Source organism: Anser brachyrhynchus (assembly GCF_964034855.1).
Source record: "Anser brachyrhynchus genome assembly, chromosome: 11".
Lineage (NCBI taxonomy): Eukaryota > Metazoa > Chordata > Aves > Anseriformes > Anatidae > Anser > Anser brachyrhynchus.
Window position 1 is genome coordinate 17,381,346 of NC_137706.1, and position 22,425 is coordinate 17,403,770.

Below are 22,425 nucleotides of genomic sequence, written 5' to 3' on the forward strand. Positions count from 1 at the left end.
GAAATAAAAAAATATCTGCCCTGCCAAACTGAGAAGCAGAAAATAACCTCTGCAAAACGCCCCAAATGAAGGGGGTTGCACTGCTGAAGGTACGATAAGAAAACCAATATTTTAAAAAGCAAAGTTTCCCATTCCCCCCCCTTCCGAATTTGACAGCGGTACCTCTGGCAAATGACATCTCAATAATGCACAAAACATTCAATTTTTTCTTGCCATCTGAAGTGATCAGATAATTTACATATAACCCCCCCCTTTGCATGGACCCCACCTTTTCTAAATGAAAGATGGTAATTTTAAGAAAGAAAATTATCGACGAACTTAACGGTGTGAAGAAAAACTTTTGAGATGCGTTTGATGTGCATTTTCCTCTGCTGGGAATATTTCTGGGCGATGGCACAAAAATGAACCTACGCGGTAGGGGAAGCAATTTCCTGAAGATAATAAACAAGGCTAAAGAATTTAAAATAAAATAAATCGAACAATCAGTGATGGGTTGGTTTAAAGGGCAACCACAAACATCTTTTGGTGTGGGAATTTTTTCCGTAAAGAAAATAAAAAAGATAAGCCAGAATTAGGGGGGTTCAGGCGTTTGTGATCTTTTGCTCGTGTCTGGATGGCGATGTGCTTGCAATCCAGGATTTCGGGTGTTAAATTGGAAATAAGGGAATAAACACAGAAAGTCTGGGGAAATGAGAGTTAGAATGAAGGCAAATTAAATGCATTTGGCAGGTGAGAAGGAAAAGAAATGTCTACTTATAAGAACTATTTTCCTATTTGGAGGAAAAAAAAATAAGTATTTTTGCACGAGTACAACAATTCGAGTGCCGAATTTCCCGCTTCCAGCTTAACAAAGTGCAGTCGGAGGGGGAAAAAGTATAAAAAATTGGTGGCAGCTGGAAGCGGTCGAGGTGCCTCGGAGAGCAGCAGGGCTGTGCTCGCTCCTCGCTTCCCGTCCCGGCCACCGGGAGCCCTCCAGGGGGGTGGCGGGGGGGGGGTACGAGCCCCAAACGAACAGCCCAGGAGGGAATCGTTGTTTTTCTGGGCAAGGACGCAGGGCAAGGGCTCAGCTCTCAAAGTCTTCCTTGGGAAGAGGGAAAAAAAATGAAATATTAAACAGCTGTCTTACGGGTAGGGCGGGGGGCTCCGGGTCGGTGCCCCCTCCTGCGGGTTTTTGCTGGGGCTGAGGGAGAGAAGGCAGAGATTTTGTAGTCCTTTCACCCCAGAGCTGGACAAGATTGTCCTGACAACTGCAAAACGTGGGGGCTCGGACCTTTGTTCTGGGGCTGAGGATTGCAGTTTGGAAGTGGCGAGCGGTGGTTGCTTTCTCTTTCAAGCAAACAGAACGGTCCTTCGCTGGAGAGAGAGGTTTTGAGGTTTTTGTTTAACAAAGTTTTCACAGCTCGAGTTCTTTATTATTATTATTATTTTATTTTTTGGAAACGTGGCCAACAGCTCCCTGCTGAACGTGGAAATTAATGGGAACCTTTCTGGTGACTCTAGCCCTCTTGGCGAAAGCATCCCTAACCCGGGTCAGGAGCGGGCGAGAGGGCCCGATCCTGCCTCCCTTTCCCAGAGAAATCCACCTGGTTCACGCCCTGGTCTCTTCCCCTTTCTCTCTGTTTTTGGGTGTGAATTTATATTATCTTACACCCCAAATCGGGCTGCCCCCTCAGACCTTCCCCCCATCGCCCAGCCTCCCCCCAGCCACGCAGGACGAGCTCAGCTCCCGCAGCAGGATCAGGCCCCGGCCGGCTCTGCCTGCTGGCCGTGACTCCCCGGGCCGGATCCTGCACCCCCCCGGTGCCACTGGCGGGGCTGGGGCAGGGGCAGGGATCTCCTCCGGCTGCCACACGGCGAGGTGGAAACAGGATCGCTTCCATGTGTCGAACCGCAAACACCTCCTACGGCACATAACGCCTTTTTCATATAGCCGCGAGTGAATTAAATCCTCCTAAAATCTTCCCCTTTGCAACAGGAGCCGAGCAGCTAATATTACATTAATTGAAATGAGAGCTGCGCTCGCTTTATGGGGGGGTTTCTCTCTTTTTTTTTTTTTTTTTTTTTTTTTTTTTTTTTTTTACGGGGAGTGATTTAGCGTTTCTTTCAGACCTCACCTCTTTGCCCCGACGTGAAATGCTTCACCTCTGCGCGCACGCTTCGCGCTGGGCTTGAAAGTGGATGCCCGGCGAAAACCTATACGGACGGCCTGCCACAGACAGACAGACACACAGACACACAGACAGACAGACAGACAGACAGACAAACACTGCTCCGGGCACAGCTGGATTGGGAGCGTGCGGTGCTCACACGCCCCGCCTGGCATCTGCAGCCGCCCCGGGGGATGCGCACCCACGCGTGGGCACCCGGCCGCCCGTGGGTGCTTTGGGGTGCCTGCATGGGGTCGCAGCATCCCCTTGCTTTTTAGGGGAGCAGGGCCTGGGGGCCTGGCCGAGAGGGGTGGGGGGGTCCGCCGCGGTTATTCCCAGGCACCGAAAGCTGCTGCGGAGATTTCCCATGATCTCCCTAATTCCGCGTTTTATATTTTATGATTTCTTGCCAGCATCTCAGTGTGTTTCTGTTTAGATATACTAAGCTCCTTGAAATTAATTAACCTGTGGTCAGCAACAAAAAAAGTAATACCGGTTAAGCTATATTCCTTTACAACGTTTGGTCACAGTTAGTTACAGAATTTTCCAGCTGTGAAGATGATGTACACTATTTACTGTAATTGAATTGCTGTTATAACACCTTTCAAGAGGAAAAGTGATACATGACAAAAGTTTAGCCGCCGCAGCGGCCCCCTTTTTATTATTTTTTTTTCCCCCTCTTATCTGGAAGAAAAACTTCAGCCGAGCCGCGGCGGCCCCGCGGAGCGCTGCGGAAACCGCTGCGCACCCGCGCAACCCGCTCCGCGCCCGCGCAGCGCGGCCCCGGCTCCGGGCGAGGCTGGGGAGCGCCGGGGGAGGCGGCCGGGTTTGTTTCCTTCCGACTCGAAACGGGTCCTCCAGAGCATCAGAGAGATGATTTTGTAAAGTCAATTCAAAGCAGGCTGTTCATTAGATCCCATTATTATTAAAAGGAGACGATCAGTTGGAAAAAATCTATCTAATTTAGAGGAAAAAAAACACACATTTTAAATAATTTCTGTAACTTTTGCTACCTTTGGCGTTTTTGGCAAGAGAACAAATAAAAACCCGGAGGAGTTAGAAGTGTTTTTTCCCTCTCTCTCTCTCTCTCCTTTTTTTTTTTTTTTTTTTTTTCTTCTCAGTGCCACATAACAGCCTTTCCTCCTTCAACTTCAAAGAGGACTGAAAGGACAAACATTCTGATACAGCTAATAATACACGGAGAGAAAGAATTTGCATTCCTTAGCAAATATAAGTGCTCATTAATAGAATCATGTATTTGGCTAAGAACATCTTGCCAGTACCGCTGGGAGATAGAAAGTGTTCGTGTGGGAAGGGTCTGAGGAAGAGTTTTGATTGACGTTGGAGGAGCTGCATCTTCCCCCTTTCCCCCAGTCATATATATTAGGTCAACGATTACTATTAAATAAATAAAAAAAAAAAAAAGAAAGGGGGGAAGTAATAATCATAAAGGAACAGATGGGGACAGAGTGCCCTGCGACACCTGAAAGGCACAGCAAGGACTCGCAGCCTATAAATTCATCACGATAACGCTAATTGCGCTCTCAGGCCGTGGCGCAGCTCCGAGGGGGTCGCCCTGCGGGATGGGGGCTCGCCCGTGGCCCCCCCGAGCCCTCTGCGGATCCCCCCTTGGTATCCCCCCCGCTGAGCCCCGGGGGGCTCCCCCTGCGCGGAGGGGCGCGGAGGGGGACCCCCGGAGCCCCCCTTCCTCCGGCGAGCTTCTCCCACCCTCCTCGGGCTTCTCGCGCCTGCACGGCGGCCCCGGCAGCAGGGCCCCGAGTTTTGGGAGTTTTTGCCATCGGTACAGGGTTCAGCGGCCCGGCACAGCATCCCTCGGGGGCTGTCTGTCTGTCCTTCCGAGCAGATTCTTCGTAGAAGGTGGGGTGGGAAATCGTGAGTGAAGTTCAGGTCGCTTTTTCTGATTAAACCTTTGTCCGTTTGGCTGATCTGAAGGCAACCCCAGCGTCCCACGGTTGTTTTACCCCAGTGAGAACTCCAGTTTTACTCTCACTTACCCAACTGTAAATCTAGACATATTCTTCCCCGTAAAGAAATCTTCTCCAAGAGGAAATAAACCAGCTTCAGCTGGGCACCGGGAAAGTTTCTGGACACCCAAGAGGGCAAATCCTTGCAGTTTTCTGCATAAATAATTATATATATATATATTTACATATATATATTTTCATATATATATATATATATAAGATGAAAACTAAGAAGAACTTTGCCTTTTGGGGGGATTATTTGGGAATCTCTCCTCCTGATTTATGCCCCCAGTTCCAGATTCACGCCTTGGTGCAAAGAAACAATATAAAACTACCTGGCCAGCACAGACTGAGCAGGTTGCAAGACTGTGAGGCTGGACCAGAACCACAGCTAGACGTAGGGACCATAATTCGGTCTCCTGGGTTTCTAGCATCTATTTTTTAAAATGTTATAATCAACAGCATTTTAAAGGTTCATAATATATCTTGAACTGTTATTTTAAAGGACCTGCGGAGTTTGTTATTGCTTCAGCCTGTAACATCAGTTTTGGATATTTTTCTAGGGACTGAACCTTAATCCAGCCTCAAGGTTCAGAGCTTGGTGAAAACACCGAGGAAGGATACAGCCCTGCAACGAGAGTTTTACTACATCGAACGTGGTTGCTAACAGTTCTCTTTTGGCTTCCCCCCCTCAGGTTTGTTTAAGGAAGCTGCCTTTGCCTGGGAGTTTCTTCAGTTTGACTTGGAAGCAGGATTTTCTTACATGTACACGTGAGCATTTTTGCCTTGCTGCACCACAGCTGAACGTAATTTGCTCGTGCCTTTAGTGGGACCATATTTCATCAGAGATGCACAAGAATGCCAGAGGAACCATGCTAGGGAAGCACCACATGTGGTTCTCAGGGATGGCTTGTGGATGGCGAGAGCAGAAACATGCTTCGGCTTCAAAGAAGTCCTGGGTTTTATTAGCATAATCGGTAGAAATTGTCACTCGGGGGCTTGCTGTTGGTTTAGGCCCACCAGTCATTGGTCTAATAACCTTCTGACTGAGGTTGGGATTAAAAAGTCAAAAGTTTTTGGTTCATTCAGCAAGTGGGACCCTCTGTCTGAGCACGCTGACGTCTGCGTTGACTCTTTGTTCTGCCCCAGTGGTCCCCAGCCCACGCTGGCCCAGGGATAATAATATCAAGAAGGAATGCACCATCTTTTCTTTTCTTTTTTTTTTTTTTTTTTCCACTCCCTTTCCCATCCTTTTCAACTCCTATGGCTGCGAGCAGCCTCAGAGGGTCCATAAGGTTAACAAATTGGGAATTTCAACCCCCCTTTGTTTCAGCCTCCCCTGAACCACGCCTGTCGGCTTTGCTGCGGGGCCGTGAACCCGGGACTCTTCCTGCCCGACGGCCCCCAGGACCCTGTGCTCACAGGGTTGGGAGCTGCGGGGCAGCCTCAGCGGGGCCGTGCCCCAGGGCGAGCCGCGCAGATCTTCGGGGATGAAACAAAATGTTTCAGATGCAATGAATTGGACATCTGTTTCATCAGAGAGGGGGGAAAAAAAAGGAAAAAAAGAAAAGATAAATTTCATCAGCTCTAATGAGAGATGCGAAGATATTTTGGTATGTTGATAGGCTGCCTCCTGCTCCTCACAGCTGGAACAAACAAGCTACCTAATCTATTGGCTCTGAGGAATGATTTTTTCTTTCCCTGGGTAATACCTTTTCTTCACATCAGAGCACTGAGTATCGGTAGCATGCACTTGATGTTTTTCAGTGCTCTCTTTAGCAGTTTTGGGTCATTGCCAGCCTTCAATTTACCTGCACGTTCCCCTATCTCTAGGCTGTGGATCCATCCTGTGCTGGATTTCTTAGATACAATGACATCTCCCATGCAAGCTATTGTTTTTTAATTCTGAAGCTTTATCTGTGCTAAAAGTCTGTTTTGTTTCTCTGTTAACCTGATCAGGGGATCTGCTTTTACCCTAAGCTTGTCCTGTAGAATTCACCTCCTCCAGCTGCTTCCTCATCCCATGAGCGTGCTGGGCCAGGCCTGCAGGACTTGGTCTTCCTCACCCCGAAGACATCTCATGCCCATCACCCGCAGAGGTCTGTGGCTCAGTGCTGCGTGGCACTTGCATGTGTTGGCTGCTTTATCAAGAGATGTTATCCCTTGTTTTGAGGGATTTCTATTAGCAGCTTCATCTTGACTCCGAATGGCTTTATGGTGTGTTTCTGTACCTGAGCACATTTTTCCCTTTGCTTATAGCTCTGCTTTGTGCACAGGTTTAATTCTTGCTTCTGTATTTGTGCAAACTTATGCAAATTTTTCTGTAAACACAGTGTATTTTCTAGAGTATTCTCCAAGAAGGAATCCCTCTCCAGCTCCTACCTACTCCATTGCTGGTTACCACTTTGCTCCTAGGTGCAACTCTTTTTGCTTTTATGTGCCCTTTCCTCCTTGCAAGAGGTGTCAGGAGGCTGTTTTTTGCCCATCCTCTTTTACATATCTTGGGCTGAACAACACCAGGAAAGACTTTTCTGCTTCTAACACAAAACGCTGGCTTTTCATTCAAAGAGCAGTGACCAGCGATGGTAGGAGTAGAGCCAGGATTTCAGCCAGGCTCTTGTAGGCATACATTACCGCATTGCCTAAGAGAGGACCGCTGCCTCTGAGTGGGCGATCGCCTTTCACTGGACTGCAGCTCTTCTCTGCACGTCCCTTGCAGCTGCCCTGGCAATGGCCCATTTCCAAAGTGCTGTCACCCGTGTTTATTCAGTACTTGTCATAGTACCGTCTTCTGGAAGCAGAAGCCAGTCTGAAGCTACTGATAACAGCTTGTTGTGCTGTTGACACAGTTGTGGAGCCTGTGACTCGCCATATTTCTTGTTTTAGGAGAAGCATTCCAGCTCTCTTGCTGTTTTGTTAAGTCTTCCTTTCATTAAATTGTGCTGATGCCATGGAAAATTGTCAGCTGTCCATCCTTTCCCTAGGCAGGGAATATATATATGTATATATATGTATATATGTATGTATAATCACAGCAAGGGGAGGGAAGGGTCAGGTGTTGCTATGGAAAGAGACTATTAATGTGTGACAGAACTGGCAGTGCGGGAGGTGGGAGCCTTCCCCTGCACAAAATAAGCCTTTAAAGGGGAGCTCATGGACAGCCCAGCCTCTCTCTGGGGGCACCTGCCCCAAATTTGATAATTTGATAATTTGTTCCTCTCATTATTTCCCTTTGCCGATGGCTCTTTGGCCAGATTTTCATGCATCAAAAAATATCCTAGTCTAAAATAGTCTGGATTCATTCAGAAAGCAGATTTCTGTGAGGCATTGCTTTGAATGTTTTGCGAAGGGCTTAGTGGCCGCATCCTGAAAGTGTATAAACTACTGTAACTTTCTGAAAAGTCCTGTTTATGCCATATGCACATCTACTTATGTACAAGAAACAGCTTCACCCAAAAGGAAAAAAGGGAGTGTGTGAAGCAAGGGGCCAGAAGAATATCCCCCCTCACCTACTCAGTTAAAATGATGTCCTGTGCAGCCCCCGCTGCGTATTGCTCTCTGGTCTGTCATGTCATGGGTTTTATCAGGGACAATCACTGACCAGCTTGTGGCACGTGAATCTGGCTCTGCTCTTACACGTTAACTCCATCCCTGACCAGGAGCAGGGAGCAGAGCAGGACCTCCTGATTACAGAACCAGCTCTCTTTGCTCTGTGCATGGCCACCCTGTGCAGGGGACATGTTATGAACTGTGGTATCTTGATGGCATTTAAAAGTAATGGGATAAAAAGTAGATTTTCCAGCTGAATTTTTCATCTATTAAAACTTCAGTTCCACTCCATCCTGAGTGTTTATACATCATTACATCTCTGTGTTTGAGCTCCATGGGTGTATTTTTCAGCTTCCTCCTATCCAGGCTCCTCTTAGTGATGGAGCAAAAAGCAAAGAAGCAAAGGAATTTCTTCCCGTGAGGCAGCATTTTTCAATCCATTTCACTTTTCCTTCTGCTGCCATTCTTCTCACTGGCCACAGACCTGCCCGTTGGTGTTACAGCTTCTCACAGACCACAAGGTCTCTCCTGGCCAAAGGCTGAAAGCCGGTGCTTGGAGCAAGGGGCGGGAGCAGAGGAGACCTCTGCCTGTCAGGGTCACCGGCCTGGCACAATGCCCACACACCAGCTCACATGTCACGAGCAATGCTTTGTTTTGTGCTGCCTGCCAGTCTCAATTTCAACTTTTTCCAAAATTTTCCTTTGCCACAGGAAACGTCAGAGGACTGTGGATTGGGGACCGCTGGCCTACAAAGACGGGGAGTTGGTTTAGCTATTAAAGTATGAACATATCCTTGTGTCTTTCTTATCTGTAATATTTTTGGTTTTTTCTTCAAAAGCTATTTGACTGAGTCCGATGTTTTTGTGTTGCTCTGGACCCTTAGATCCTAGACCCTTAAATCCTGGTAAGAAACCATCCTGTCTGGCTCCTGCCTCCTTCACATCTTCGTGATCTGAACGTGCCTCCTTCTCTCAGGAACACATCTGTGTGCATATAGGAACAGAAAGAGGGGTGTAGCTGCCTCTCTGGGAATCACACCTGGGAAAAGGGGGGGTGGCCTCATCCTGCACCGTTCAGAAACAAATTCAGAGTGTTCTCCATGACCCTTCCCCACATGTCATGGTCTGGGCTGTGGGACCAGCCCTTGGAGAAGGGCCATGGAGCCGGCTGCTGCTTGGGGGCCACTTCTCCTTCCCCCAAGCTCTGCGATAACATTTCCAGTGAGCACAGAGGGGCAAATGGCAGAACACTTGCAAACGTTTGAAGGGTTTTTGCCGATCAGAGTTCAGCACTCCAGTTAGTCATTATTTCATAGCAAAGAAGAAATAGAGCCTCGGTGTTCTCTAAGTGATAGACACAGGGTGACAATCACAGGGGCTCTGGTGAACTTCCCGATATTAAGGCAGCTAAAGTGCTATTCAGATGTAATCCAATCAACAAGACACTACTCTAAGCAAGCTGGGCAGCACGGCAAACTGAGCTGATGAGCACCCGGAGCTGCGTACCTCCGACGTACAACGGTGAGAATAAAAACTAAAGAAGAGCTGGCCTATTTGAAACTTCAGGATAAGGGTCAGGGTGTTTCCTGACATGCCTTTATCAGTGGTTACTGGTGACAAGAGACTGGTGAGAAATGGAGGGAGATGATAAGCAAGTGCTTGTGATGCGCCTGGGGCAGACAAAAGAAGTCAGAAAGAAACATTTATATTTTCTGGAGCAAAGAGATTAATTAGTGAGAAGAGCTGTTTTTGCAGCACAGAGAGGGTTTTCTTCACAAATGGACCTGAATAGTATCATTATAGAGATGGGGGTTTACACGGGCTTCTATTTCTTCTCTTGGGAAACTGTTTTGTTTGCTAGTGAGGGAAGAGCGATTCAATCTCCTTAGTCCTACCAGGAAATCTATCCCCAGTAAAATCAAATCTTAGTAAACAAAAAAGCTATTTTTTTTGTTGTTGTTTGCTTGTGTGCTGTTCTGTGTGACAACAAATGCCTTGTTAAAAACTGTCCATCCACATCCAGCAAGTGCTCCTTGAAGCCAAACTTTCTAAAACTATCCTGAAGCTTTGCAGGATAAATTTCAAATGGTGAAGGAAGGGTTGCATCACCTTCATCCTACACAGCTGTTGCATACTTTACATTTGGTCCCCATTTCAAATTAAAAGACAGTTTACGAGATAGATTGGCTGCTACCTTCAACCCACCTGTTAAGATCTTGGCTATTTTTTAAAGTTCCCACTTCAGGGACATTTCCTACAGGATAGGAAGGAAGGACCATTGGCCACCCATTGACTGCAGCAGTGCCGTGGAGAGGGGATAGTGGGACAGGAGGGAAAAAGGTAGTTGTAGATGTGCCTAAACAGATGATCCAAGCTGGCATCACTGGTGAAAAAGAGACTGAGATATAGTAGGGAAGAATGACATTAAAAAAAAAAAAAAAAGCATATGGGCATCTGGAAAGGGAAGTTAAGAAGTCTGACCTTGCCGTAGGATGGAAGAAAAAAAAGAGTGCAAAGGATGTCTGGAAGAAAGGCACAAGAGGCTGAGGAAAGTGATTTGTCATTTGGTTTTGGGATGGATGACAGATGGGAGGCTGCGGTGAGGAAGGGGACGCAGCAAGGAGGGGATGGGGCATGCAGCTGACCGAGCGGACCTCAGAGGGGTGGCGGAGGGAAGGTGACAGGCGGCGCGGGTCGGGGGGAGCTGGGGGCGGCTGCCAGCCCGTGTGGGCGATGGGTGGCGAGGTCGGCGGAGATATTGTCAGGCATGGCAGCCGACGGGAGTGGGATATAGGCAATACGGGGGCAGAAGGAGCTCTCAGCCCCCACCGCCACCGTGGGAGGGGTGAGCTCAGTTTTGATCTCTCAGTGCAGTTCCTCAAAAGCTGGGGCCATCTGGACACAGTCCTGTCCCTCGTACAAGCTGTCAGCCGCACCGAGGGATTGTCCTGGCAGCCAGGACTCGCTGGCGCATCCGAGAGCCTCCGTGCTCATGGCCAGGAGGGCAGATGGCACCGGATCCACTACAGTGGCTTTGCACCACCTGGTGCCCCTGTTCAGGAGCATCCTGCAGAGACAGGTGAGCCTGGCTTCGGGCACCGGGGTGTCACTCAGACGGATGGTGCAGAGCCACCCCGCCACACCATGACCAGCTGACTCCTGAACACCTTCAAGAACACGAGCCCTGGTGCAAATGGTTGGCGTGGCTGTGCTTCTTTTCAGCAGGCCTTGCATCGGGCATCACCAAAGCAACAGCCTGAGGTGGGTAACAAAGCAAGACAGCGAGAACGCAGCTGCCACAATGCCTGCAAAAGAATATATGTGTGCAGCGATCGATTTCTTCAACCCACTCTCCTCAGCACTTGCCTTGCTCAGGGGAGACCTGATGCAGTAATTAAAATTTGGGCCGGTGTTTTGAGTTGCTCAAGTAATAAGTATGAAGAAGAGTAACTGAAAATGTCAGTCATTCCTGCTCACACACACCTATATATCAGGCACTGTTTTATTTAGGAAATATTTTATTAGCACTTAACCATCCCAGTAACAATGGTAGCTTATTATAACATATATGATATGAAATTGGTCAGAAAATTAAATACTTTTGGGTAAGAAAGTGATGTTGTGTGTTTATTACTGATCTTAGAGCTGTGGAAAATAATGGTGAAGTTTGCAGCTCTTCAGCTTTCTCTAAAGGGAAAAAACAAACAAACAAAAAAACCCCACAAGGCTCCAATAAGGATCATATAAAATCATATTAGAGGAGATAACCTGGGAAGAAAAGGGTGACTGTGAATTGGTTCAAGGGTTGGTTCACTCTGGCTGAGGAGCCCTGGCTGTTTCCCCTCTCCTCGGGCACTGCCCCCTTGCAGAAGCTGGCCCTGGAAGAGAGACGGGGTCGTGGTCTACTCGTCCATCCACAGGCCTTAGGAACTGCTGCCAGAGGAGACCCTGAGACTTTTTAGCACTTCAGCATCAGCCAGAGCAGTGGATTGAATCCCATATGTGCATATATTCCTTATACTGGAAAACATAAATGTCCAAAATAAATTACATTAATTTTTCAGTTAAACTTTAAGACTTCTCGAGTCTAGGTAAGACTTTCTGGTTAAAACGTTTGAGGCATAGATCCTGATGTAAGAATAAAAAAATGAACGGCTGTGAAGGTATTCACAGAGCAAACAGGAAAGCTAAATGAATGGTTTGAACACACATTTTCTCTGCATCATATATGGGCTCTCTAAGAATTAATTTATTAATCAGTTAGTAAGGGGATGGCAGAAGGAGAAGAAAAAGGAGAAGAAAAAAGACTATAGATTGATATATTTACAACACTTTTCATTTTATTTTGTTACATACCATGAAAATATAAACAAAAAATTCACATGCAATTAATTAATGAAGTATCTATTCACAAACAATCCATATTGAATTGGTAGAAGGCAAAGAATAGTCCCTACAATTTAGGTTAAACTATGGTGGATGCTCTTTACTCAAAGGAGGCTCTTGCCCATCATCCAGTGCATGATTATACACCCTGCACGTTTGGGACTGCATGAATGTGACAACTTAGGAAATAGATTAAATAAATGATCCAATTTATATAGCACAAGAGTCTCTCATGGACCACCCCAAACTTCTCTGGTGGATAGAGAAAAAGGATGAAAAACACTGACACAGTAGCCCTGACACTGGTGTCTGAAACAGCACTGTATGGTGAATGTGGTTCATGGGAGGGACATTAGATGCAAATATTAATAAAGCAGCTACCAATTTAAAATGCATAAACTGCAGAAGAGAGGAAGCCATGGCAAAACCTGTTAGCAATAAAATTGGAAAGAGAAATGTTGCTCACCCAGCTGGTTAAATCATGATGGAGAGTAAAACCAAGAGAAAAATAAACACCAGATTTATAAGCACACTCTGTGTATCTGGTGCCACTAAGGAAGATCAGTCTGCAACTGCATTGAAAGTTCCTGGTTCCATTGTGTCCAACATCCATTTGCACAGTGCAGAGCCTCTCAGTCACCTCTCCAAGTGCAGCAAGCCTGCAGTGACCTGGCTGTACCTTTGCTCGCCCTGCTGAAGGAGAGAATTGGACTTAGACTGTCAGAACAATTCATCTTGTGCATCCAAGATGTGGCCCCTCTAAGGATCTGGAGATAGCTTTACAGTCATTAGCAAATTAAGTTTCAGGAGTATTAAATGAATACGCAGTGTGTGGCCTCAGTACTTAACTTTCTTTAATTTCAAAACTAGAGAAGTTTTAAAAACTTTTTCTTTTCCTGAAGAGCTCCTACAAACACAACTTTTGGGTGTCCAAGCTCTCATTATAATCAAAGGAAGCCTGTATGCAAAGCAAGAGTACAGTTGTCACTTTGGTTTACTCATGCTTGTCCCAGAAAATGAAAAGAGGCTTTTCTGACATTTTTTTCACGCACGTGTCCAGCGCAGTTGCATTTGGAGTTAAACTTCCTATTGTCACGTTGGAAACGCAAACCGTGAATGCAAATCCCCTGATGGCTTAGTACCAGGTTTCTGAGTCTCATTGCAGGGACATCTTTGAGAATTTGGCCCCATGTTGCAGTGATAAAGTGACAGATTCCTCTTGTACTCAAATTCTGGTGAGCAGGGTGCCTGGAGGTTTGGCTAGTTTACCAGAATTAGAGTCTGGGTTTTAAAGAGAGTAGCTTATTTTTTCCCCAAACAGGCATAAAAATAGAGATTTGCTTTTAGAGAAAAACAAACCCACAAAGATACAAAAATGTGGAGTTGTCCCATCCAACTGGTGCTCGCATGTTCCCAGCTGAGCTGTGCTCCCCTTGTTAAACTCCTCTGCAAGAACACAGGCCTGATTCCTTCTCTTCTACCGTCAGTTTGAGCAGACAGCATCTCTAGAGAAGCTCACTTTCACCCTATTTTCTTCAGAAATTACACTCAGGCTTCTGTCTCTGATTGATCCTGAGTGAATACCTTACATGACTTACCACCTCAGGCTCCCGTTAGGGTCAGGTGCGCTGGCTTTCCTTCCCCCATCCTGCTCTTGCGTTGTTCTGTTGCACAAAAGGGCCTCCTCAGGCCAGGGTCAAGCCCACTACCTCCTTCATTTGTTCAAAGATATCCAATTAAATTCAATTTAATAACTCTGACCATTTATATGACATATTTCATCTCTGAAGAGCTAAAAAATTATTATTAATAATTACTGCTCAGAGTGCTCCCAAGAGGCACGTTCACACTATCACACACCCTCATTCTATTAATAGGGAAACTGAGGCAAAGTGTTTTATTGCAGGACCACAGACCAAGTCCTTGCCACATCACTCAGATGAATGCAATGCTGTGTGGTTTCCCATGTGGGGCAAAATCTACTCTTGGTTATAGATGGAGGAATTCCCATGTCTTGTTTTTTTTTGGTTTTTTTTTTTTTTGGTTTGTCTGCTTTTTCTTCCAAATATCAGCAGAAGAAGGAGCTGAGGCCACAGAATTGTCAAGTCTCAGCTTCACCCTTGTGTTTCAATTCCTGCTAGAGCCTCAACACCTTTGGCCAAAGTGGAGACTGCATGTGGAGATGTGGAGGCAGCGGGGCCTTTTGGGCATGGAAACAATGCAGAGGCCTCCCAGTGACTTCCCGGGGCTCTCGGGGCGGGGGGGCTGTGGTGAGTTCAACTAAAGATGCACACTGGGATGAGCTGCCCTTGCAGTCATATCCACGTGGCCATACCAGACTTATGTGATGGGAACCAGCATCTGGGGCCTCTGGAAGCGAGGGTGTGCAGAGGAAAGGAGGCTGCACACCTTCTGCTTCTCTGCTGGGCATCATGCTTGAAACTCCAGCAACCCTTTTCTCCCTTGGTCTCAGGAGGAAAGCTATATTTGGAGTAGGACGACATGGCTTGATTTGAGAAATTTAATGCTTTCAAAGAATCTCCAAAGCAAAATTAGAAAATAGAAAATACAGGAAAAAAAAAAAAAAAAGCAAAGCACCGCAAAAGCCAAAGTGGGAGACCTACGTATGTAGTTTCAACATCAAAGGAACATTGCTTGTGCTTTCATCTCATTTTCCTCTTGTGAGTCAAAGGTACAACATAGTACTGCATATTTTAAGCAATTGCTATTTTGAAAGCATAAATGCTGGTGTAATTCCCCCAGTGGTAACTCCTGTTGTGCCGTTCCAGGCCGGTACACAGAACATCTCCCAGTTTTCACATGGTTATCTCCATCTTTGCCTTTGATAAGTTTGTGTCCAATTGCTTCAAGAATTCACTCTGGATTTCAACCGGTTCCTATCCCTTGACTGAATGCTTTGAACACACTCTCAAATAAGGTACAGTAATGGCTTTTGTGTGGCATTTTTTATGCCCTACTTTTCCCTGGTTCCCCATCCTTTTCTCTCTCACGTGTAGGATTATCTGGCTCACATCTAGACTCTTGCAGTTCAGAGCAGTCTATAATGTAGCCACCTGGAAAAGAACATTTCTTTCTTCTTCTTTTTTTTTTTTTTCCATGTTTCTTTCTTTAGAATGAACTTTGCATTTGAGGATTATTGACAAATCTGTTTGGAAAAATGCGTGAAGAAAAACCTTTATGGTCCATCTTGTGGTAAAAAGCGGGTATTTCTTTGCTCATTTGAATGTCGGAGGATTATTTATGCTGGTGCAATGTTTTGAAGAGATAAAATACTCCCCACTGTGCTACATGCAAATCTCTGCAATGTAAACATAAATAGTTGTTGCACATGCATAATCAAAGACATTTTTATAATTATTGTTGGATAGTTCAGTCCTCTAATAGCATCATCTGGTGTAAATCAGTGTAGCTCTACTGAAGCCTGCAAAGCCCCCACCGATTTGTACCAGATGGGACTCAAACTCTTCACTCTAAGTTTAGTCCTTCTAGGAAAAAAAAAAAAAAAAAAAAAGGCAAAAACCTGATAGTCCTTGAAAATGAAGTTCTTTGTTAATTCATGGAAAGCTAGTAGAGCAAGAGTGGCAGGGACTTTTCTTGATCCGTGTGTACGCCTCAGCCCTTATCTAGGGAGAACATTTCTACGATGAGGGAAAGCACAGGCTTCTGTGCCAAGTCAGCTCCTGGCCCTCTGCTCAGACTATCGCAAAGATTTGCCAGATAATGCCATGTATAACGTGAACTCCTTTCTGCTGGGACTTGGACTAAGACTGCCATCTCTTTAGCACAGGCCACCAGACTGCTGCCAGATGCTAAGAATTTTCAGTTGTTCACAACCTGTGCTGCATTTTTAGATACCTAAAGGTGAAGGTCTCAAAATCCAGTTTTCCATCCCTAGAGCGATCTTGTTTCACTGTCATTCAGCATTATCTTTTCTTCAACATTGTGCACAGGACAAAGCACTTTCTAAAGCTATTTTGACACCTGATTCTCCTCTACCTGAAGACAACAACTGCAGTCCTTTGGGTGTTCTGTAGGCAAACTTTTCTCCAAGTTAATATAAAATACAGTATTTGATAACATTTATTTTCACAAATAGGTTTAGACTACATTATCCAAATAGCTGCTGGTGGAGACTGTCCATGGATGTTCGTGCTATAGATAGATACTTACTTCCAAATCATTGATGCTATTAATTTGCATACACATATTTTATCTAACTGACATGAAGCAAACTTTGTTTGCATAAAACAAGAGGTGAACAATTAGGGGATTTCCCCCCATCATTTGAATGTTGATAGCAAAAATATCCATTAAATACTGAGTTACTGCTTATTACAAGATAAAATAATGGCCACCTAACTTTCATCAAAAAGCAAGATTTTACAGAAGTGAAGAGTATACACACACTATATTCATCTTTCAAATGAATAAAAGTTTGAATTAGTATGATCAGCTCTTTTAGGTTTTTCTGTGAGATTTTTTTCCTGTTGCCTACATTTACAATGAGAGTCTCCAAAAAAAATGTTGGTTTTATGTAAGCTTGATGTGGAGCAAACTTTTCTGCAAGAAGTATGAGCTACTGTTAGCAGCTACTGAAGAGCTCTAAGTCCGATGTGGGTTTAATGTTGTGATGAGTGCCATGGCAGAACAGTCTAACAATATAAGCCTGTTGGACATGTCGTCTGGGCTGTCACGTTCAATTTGCACATGACCTCCTGGCCAAAAAATGGGAAAGAAGTGGTAGAATGTGGGACTGAAAGCTTATATTATTGCTTTGACAGCTTCACTCATCTAGAAGTAATGCAAAATGCAATTTATATTTATACTCTCTGACCTTCTGTACAGAGAGGGAAACTATCTAATGATGGGCCATGGTAGAAGAGAAAGAAACAGATCTCAATACAGCTGGAATTTGTCTACATTTTTTGCTTTTCAACCATTCAATTACAGTCAAAAGATAAATGAAACATGAAGAGTGCATTGGTTAGGTAGTGACACAATTATTTTATAGTGAGTAGGTTCTGGCTTTGAGCCTTGGCAAAGGTTGCCATGCACGCCTTGTTTCACTAGATACAGATAATCTGCTTGCTCCCACCGGACAAATCCCCTCTGCTTGTAGGTGTGTCATTGTGCCCATCACAGAAGGAGAAGAACGACACCAGCATCTCGGTACCACTCTTCCTGTGCATTTGAATTTCAGAGAGGCTGATGCTCTAATCTTATTAACCACGATAAATCAAGTCAGGCCTAATTGCCAAGGGGACATTATTTGCTTTTGTGGTAAACAGGCACATAGGAAGAAAGCACCACTTTCTTCTCTTCCAGGGAACCGAACAAGGGTTTGTATCTTCTCAAGAAAAAAAAAAAAAAGAAAGAAAAAGAAAGAAAGAAAAGGAAAAAAAAAAAAGGAGAAATCAGATTTTGATTCTGACAGAACTGCTTAAGTAAATACTGGGTAACAGCTGAAGATCCTTAACAACACATATCAGAGTAGCTATCATCCTGCCATAGCCCAGCATCCTTCAGAGGGCTTCACTGCAGCCATGGCTGTTTATAACAGCATGATTTGGCTCAAAAATTCAGCCTCCAGCTGCATCTGTTTCTCCCTTTTCATTCAAAAGAGACACAGCATTTGAAGGAAAAGTTATTTGCAGGAGTGAGCATTGAGAGAAGATAACAGGCATGGAAAACAGAAAGTGCAGGTTTTACACATCCCAGAGTATTTTAGACAATTACATTTCTTTGGATTCATCACTGCATCTCATTGATCCATCCTGCCCTAAAGAGGAGTCGATCCAAAGTCCATTGACATCAACAGTGAGACTTTCAGGAGTGATTGCAGGCTATGAAACAACCCACAGTTTCAGTGCTCATATCAGCCAAGCAGTCACTATTTTTTTCTTTTTCTTTTTTTTTTTCTTTTTCTGTCTAAATAGTTTTAATTTGGACTACCATTTTTTTTTCTTTCATAGACTGAATGATAAAAAACAAAAACAAAACAAAGAAATGTTGTTGGACAAAAATTTCAACCTGATATCCAACTTTCTTTGGAGAATTCTTTTTCAACAGGTATTTATGACTTCTGCCAAATCAGGGCAAGCAAGATTGTTTAAAAGATATGTGGTGACAACAATAAACAATGAAACTGATAGTCACTGTACAGTCGCTATGTCAGAAAAGAATAAAAATGTGGAAACAAAAGCTATGGGAAGGTCATGTTTCATAAATAAATGCAATAAGATGAGACAAGTAAGACAAAATAGGGCAATATGAGAGGCTGAGTGGAAATTAATATGCAATTTATCATTCTTTTGGTTTGGTTCCCAGTAAAAAAGAGTTCTTTGTCCAAACTGTTAGTTACCCTAAAGGTCCAAAGCTCCTTACCTCTGCACCTTTTGGAGCAGAACGTAATTATCCCTTTACAATTAAAAAGAAACTTGGAACCCAGGCTATTTAAGGAGTTCCTTCCCCTGGTCCCTGCAAGCTGGTGCAGAGCCATGACTTTCTGGTGTGCGGGGCTGTGGTGGAAGCAATGGGCCACACATGAAGCCCAAGACCCTTGGGGTGGCAAGGTGCAGGCCTGGGTGCGAGAATGGCCATGTGAGGGGTACTGGGTGGCGTGAACCTCGCAGTTGGTGCATGGGGTTAAATCAATACCCGCCACCCTCAGGGCTCCCCCAGCCAGGGAGCACCACAGAGGAGTTGATGGAACCAGGAGAGCTGCTTCCCATCTCTTCTTTTCCTTCCAAGTGGGCAGTCGGGATAGAAAGGAGGAGTTAAAAGAGCCGACCCCTGCAGGTCTGACTCCCACTGGTGTCCCCGTGGGTTTTGCCAGTGGCAGCGGAAGGAGAGGGCTGAGGCCTTTGGTTTGGGTGGGAGGGAGGGGACCGCCCCTGGGTAATTGCCAGGTTGCTTTCACAGGCTGTCCACAGTGCAGTGCGCGGAGCCCCCTCTCACACGGGTACACTTTGCGTGTCTTTTCCAGCTGAGTCACTGAATCAGGGAAAAGTTGAGCAGTTGACCTGGCATTTTGGAGGACTGATTTAGAGGGGTGTGGGGTGGGGAAGGAATATTTCCCCCTCCTTTGTCTATAATTTATTTGTTCCACCAAGCTGCTGAAGTGAAGCAGTTAATAGTGATTTTTGTTTTCCTTCACCATTTTTAATCCACAACCTTGCCCTGTACCTGCCCTTATAATCCCCTAGCATGTGCTGGTGACATCACATGGCCGTCCGCTCCCAGCTCCATCCCTGTGACTGTCATTAACTGTTGCAAGCAAATGAAAAATGACTGGGAGACTCGGTGGCTCCCACCAGTGACCTTGGGTATTATTAGAATGACCTCGCTTTGGCTTGACCATAAAAAAAAGAAAAACCTTCCTTGATATCATCACAGGGGCTGGGGCTGAACTGAAGCTGTTTGCAGTGAGGAGCAGGGACAGGAATGGAAGAACCGTTAAAGAAAGCAAAGTAAATGTTATGGAAAGATGCAATGGCCATAAATACTTGATCAGAGGCATGGCCCCACAACATTACCCCTTGCCAGGACATGCTGGGCAGTGCTGGGGTCACTGTGCACCTTGCCGGGTTTGTTTTTAAGCTGCTTCTTGTTTGTTATTGGTTTGCTTGGTCTTTAAAAAAAAATAAAATTATATTTAACTCCTCAAGGACTCATTGGCCTCACACACTTTATGTTACAGTGTACTTCTCCCATCTTACACACACCTGTATAAACAGAGGAGGCTATAGACTGGGCAGGCTGCACACTATCATATGCAGTGAGACACATGTAAAACTTGTCTTTGTCTAGATACGTACATTTACTCTATGTGCATACACACGTGTATACAGTATGTCTATATATACATATATGTACATAAGTATAGGTGCATATAGAGCATATGTTTATGACTGCATATTTGTGGTTGTGCATTATCCTTAACGTGTGTGAATATGGACATGAAGAGATGCATTCCTTCTATATAATGTATAATTGTATATATAGCATATGGCAGTCATATCTGAATATTTAATAGTAATAGAAGAATAAGAATAAGAATGAGAATGAGAATGAGAATAAGCATAAGCATAAGCATAAGAAAAGAATAAGAATAAGAATAAGAATAAGAATAAGAATAAGAATAAGAATAAGAATAAGAATAAGAATAAGAATAAGAATAAGAATAAGAATAAGAATAAGAATAAGAATAAGAATAAAAGAATAAATGAGAATTGTGCCCAGCAGCCGGGCCATGGGGCAGGGGGATGCTCTGCCGTTCAGGGCTGTCCCAGCAGGCACCTGTGGGCTCTGTAGGGGCAGGGGCTCCCCAAGACACCCGACCCCGGTCCCAGTGAGGTGCCCGTGGGCTGGGGACCGCTGCAGGCTGCAAGGCACCGCCCTGGGGGGCTGGGGGCCAGGCCGGGGTGCGGCTGCCCTCGGGGTGCATCGCCGGGGGATGGTTAAAGCCTTGGAAGCAGACAAAAGCCACCGCCCGGCCGCTGTCCTGCCTCGCTTCTCTGCTGTCAGCTGAAAATTGATCTGATGCCCTCTGGACTTTAACTCCCTACAAAAAGGGCATTTGATTACGGGTTATGACAAGTCGCAGAGAGACTCGGCGTTCTCAATAAGAAGAAACAGCCAGCGGATTCAAGGGCGAGGGGGGAAACGCTCCAGATGTTGGGAAGACGGAGCGGAGATGCCTTCAAGCGATAGGTGTTAGCAAAGCCCCGAGGAGAGCGGCGGCAGCCGGCACCGCGCAGCCTCCGCAGCGGAGCAGCCCCAGGGGCCACTGCCCTCTGCTCCGCGGGAGGAAAGGGCCGGGCAGCGCCGGGCCCCGCTTCCCTTTATTTTATTTTATTTTATTTTATTTTATTTTATTTTATTTTATTTTATTTTATTTTATTTTATTTTATTTTATTTTATTTTATTTTATTTTATTTTATTTTATTTTATTTTCATTTCATTTCATTTCATTTTATCCTATCCCATCCCATCCCATCCCATCCCATCCCATCCCATCCCATCCTATCCTATCCTATCCTATCCTATCCTATCCTATCCTATCCTATCCTATCCTATCCTATCCTATCCTATCCTATCCTATCCTATCCTATCCTATCCTATCCTATCCTATCCTATTCCATTCCATTTTAGTTTTCCTCTGGCTATCCATTTGGGTCCATCTAAGCGCCTGGAGAGCTTTTCTCCCCCTTTGCGCCGCTCAGGACAGGCTGTGTGCGGCTGAGAGGAGGAAGCAGCTGCAGTGGGGTCCCCACCTTCTCTTTGCTGCTGCAGGCGGGTTCCCCACCCAGCCCCTTCTCTTTGCTGCCCGGGCCCCCCCGGGGCTGTGCTCACACCCCGGTTCCCAGCTCTCAGCCCTTGGACCTGTCACGTCGTTAGGAGGATGCCAAGGACCCTGCGGAGTCTGTCGAGCACTCAGTACTTCTGTCTTCAGTGGCATCCTCCTGCACAAACTTCGCAGGTGTTAAAAAAAATATATCCCGGCAAATAATAATAACAATAATAATAAAAACCCGACAAGCTTAACAGCTGTTCAAGGACACTTTAAACCATCTGATTTTGCAGGATAGGGCTCCCATCCTAATTCTCCCTGGCAGCTTTTCAAGCGCGCTTATTGCTGGTTGCCAACGGAGGACGGCTCAGCCGCTCCCCTCGAGCCCCGCTCGGCGCTTGCCGGGTGTCTCTGGGAGCGGTTTGGCACCGGGAAAATCAGCTCCCATCTCGGCTGCCGGGGTAGAAGGAGAAGTGCTCTTGTCTGGCAAAAAGAATAATCCTAAAGAAAATGTTTCCAAGTGTCAGAGTGTAAATTTAAGAGCTTCAGCCGGAGTGACTCCGTCCGTGCCTTACGGCAGGGGAGCATCGCCCTGGGAGCCCCTTGTCCTCCCCAGGGCACAGACGTGCGACAATCGCAAGGACAGTCCGAGGACAGGCGTGTGGGTTCGGGAACTCAGGGGTGACCTCTGTGCCAGCCTGCTTCCCCCTGCCAGCCTTGAGCCACGGTATTTCAGCGGCAGGACCGGGGGCAGCAGCAGCGGGCACAACCCCCAGGTCCCTGGCAGGTGACTGGCAGCGTCTGACGCCTGCGATTTCTCTTCGGCTCTGGGGTCTGATTGCGGGTTTATATTTATTTCTGAAGTGTTGAACCCCCGGTAACACGAGAGATTTCCTCCGAAGGAAAAACAAACCTCAACGAAATCCCAGAGCGATGCGCACCGCGTACCAGAGCTGCCTGGAGCTGGAAACGATGCCTGCAGAAGGGCTGGGAGTCACGAGCCTTTAACCAAAAACGTAACAAACCCCGGCCAGTATCACAAGGG

The 22,425-nt window shown here is 45.8% G+C and overlaps 1 long non-coding RNA gene across 1 annotated transcript in view; it reads left to right on the plus strand.

Annotated features, from left to right (window-relative positions):
• LOC308200842 overlaps positions 1 to 18,872 on the plus strand; it is a 32,788-nt gene extending 13,916 nt beyond the window's left edge. Inside the window, exons 2-6 of the long non-coding RNA XR_013955852.1 lie at positions 4,828 to 4,903; positions 6,092 to 6,231; positions 8,393 to 8,461; positions 8,566 to 10,760; positions 10,904 to 18,872. This is a non-coding gene — a long non-coding RNA (uncharacterized lncRNA). The remainder of the gene's footprint in view (positions 1 to 4,827; positions 4,904 to 6,091; positions 6,232 to 8,392; positions 8,462 to 8,565; positions 10,761 to 10,903) is intronic.
• Positions 18,873 to 22,425: the final 3,553 nt, after the last annotated feature.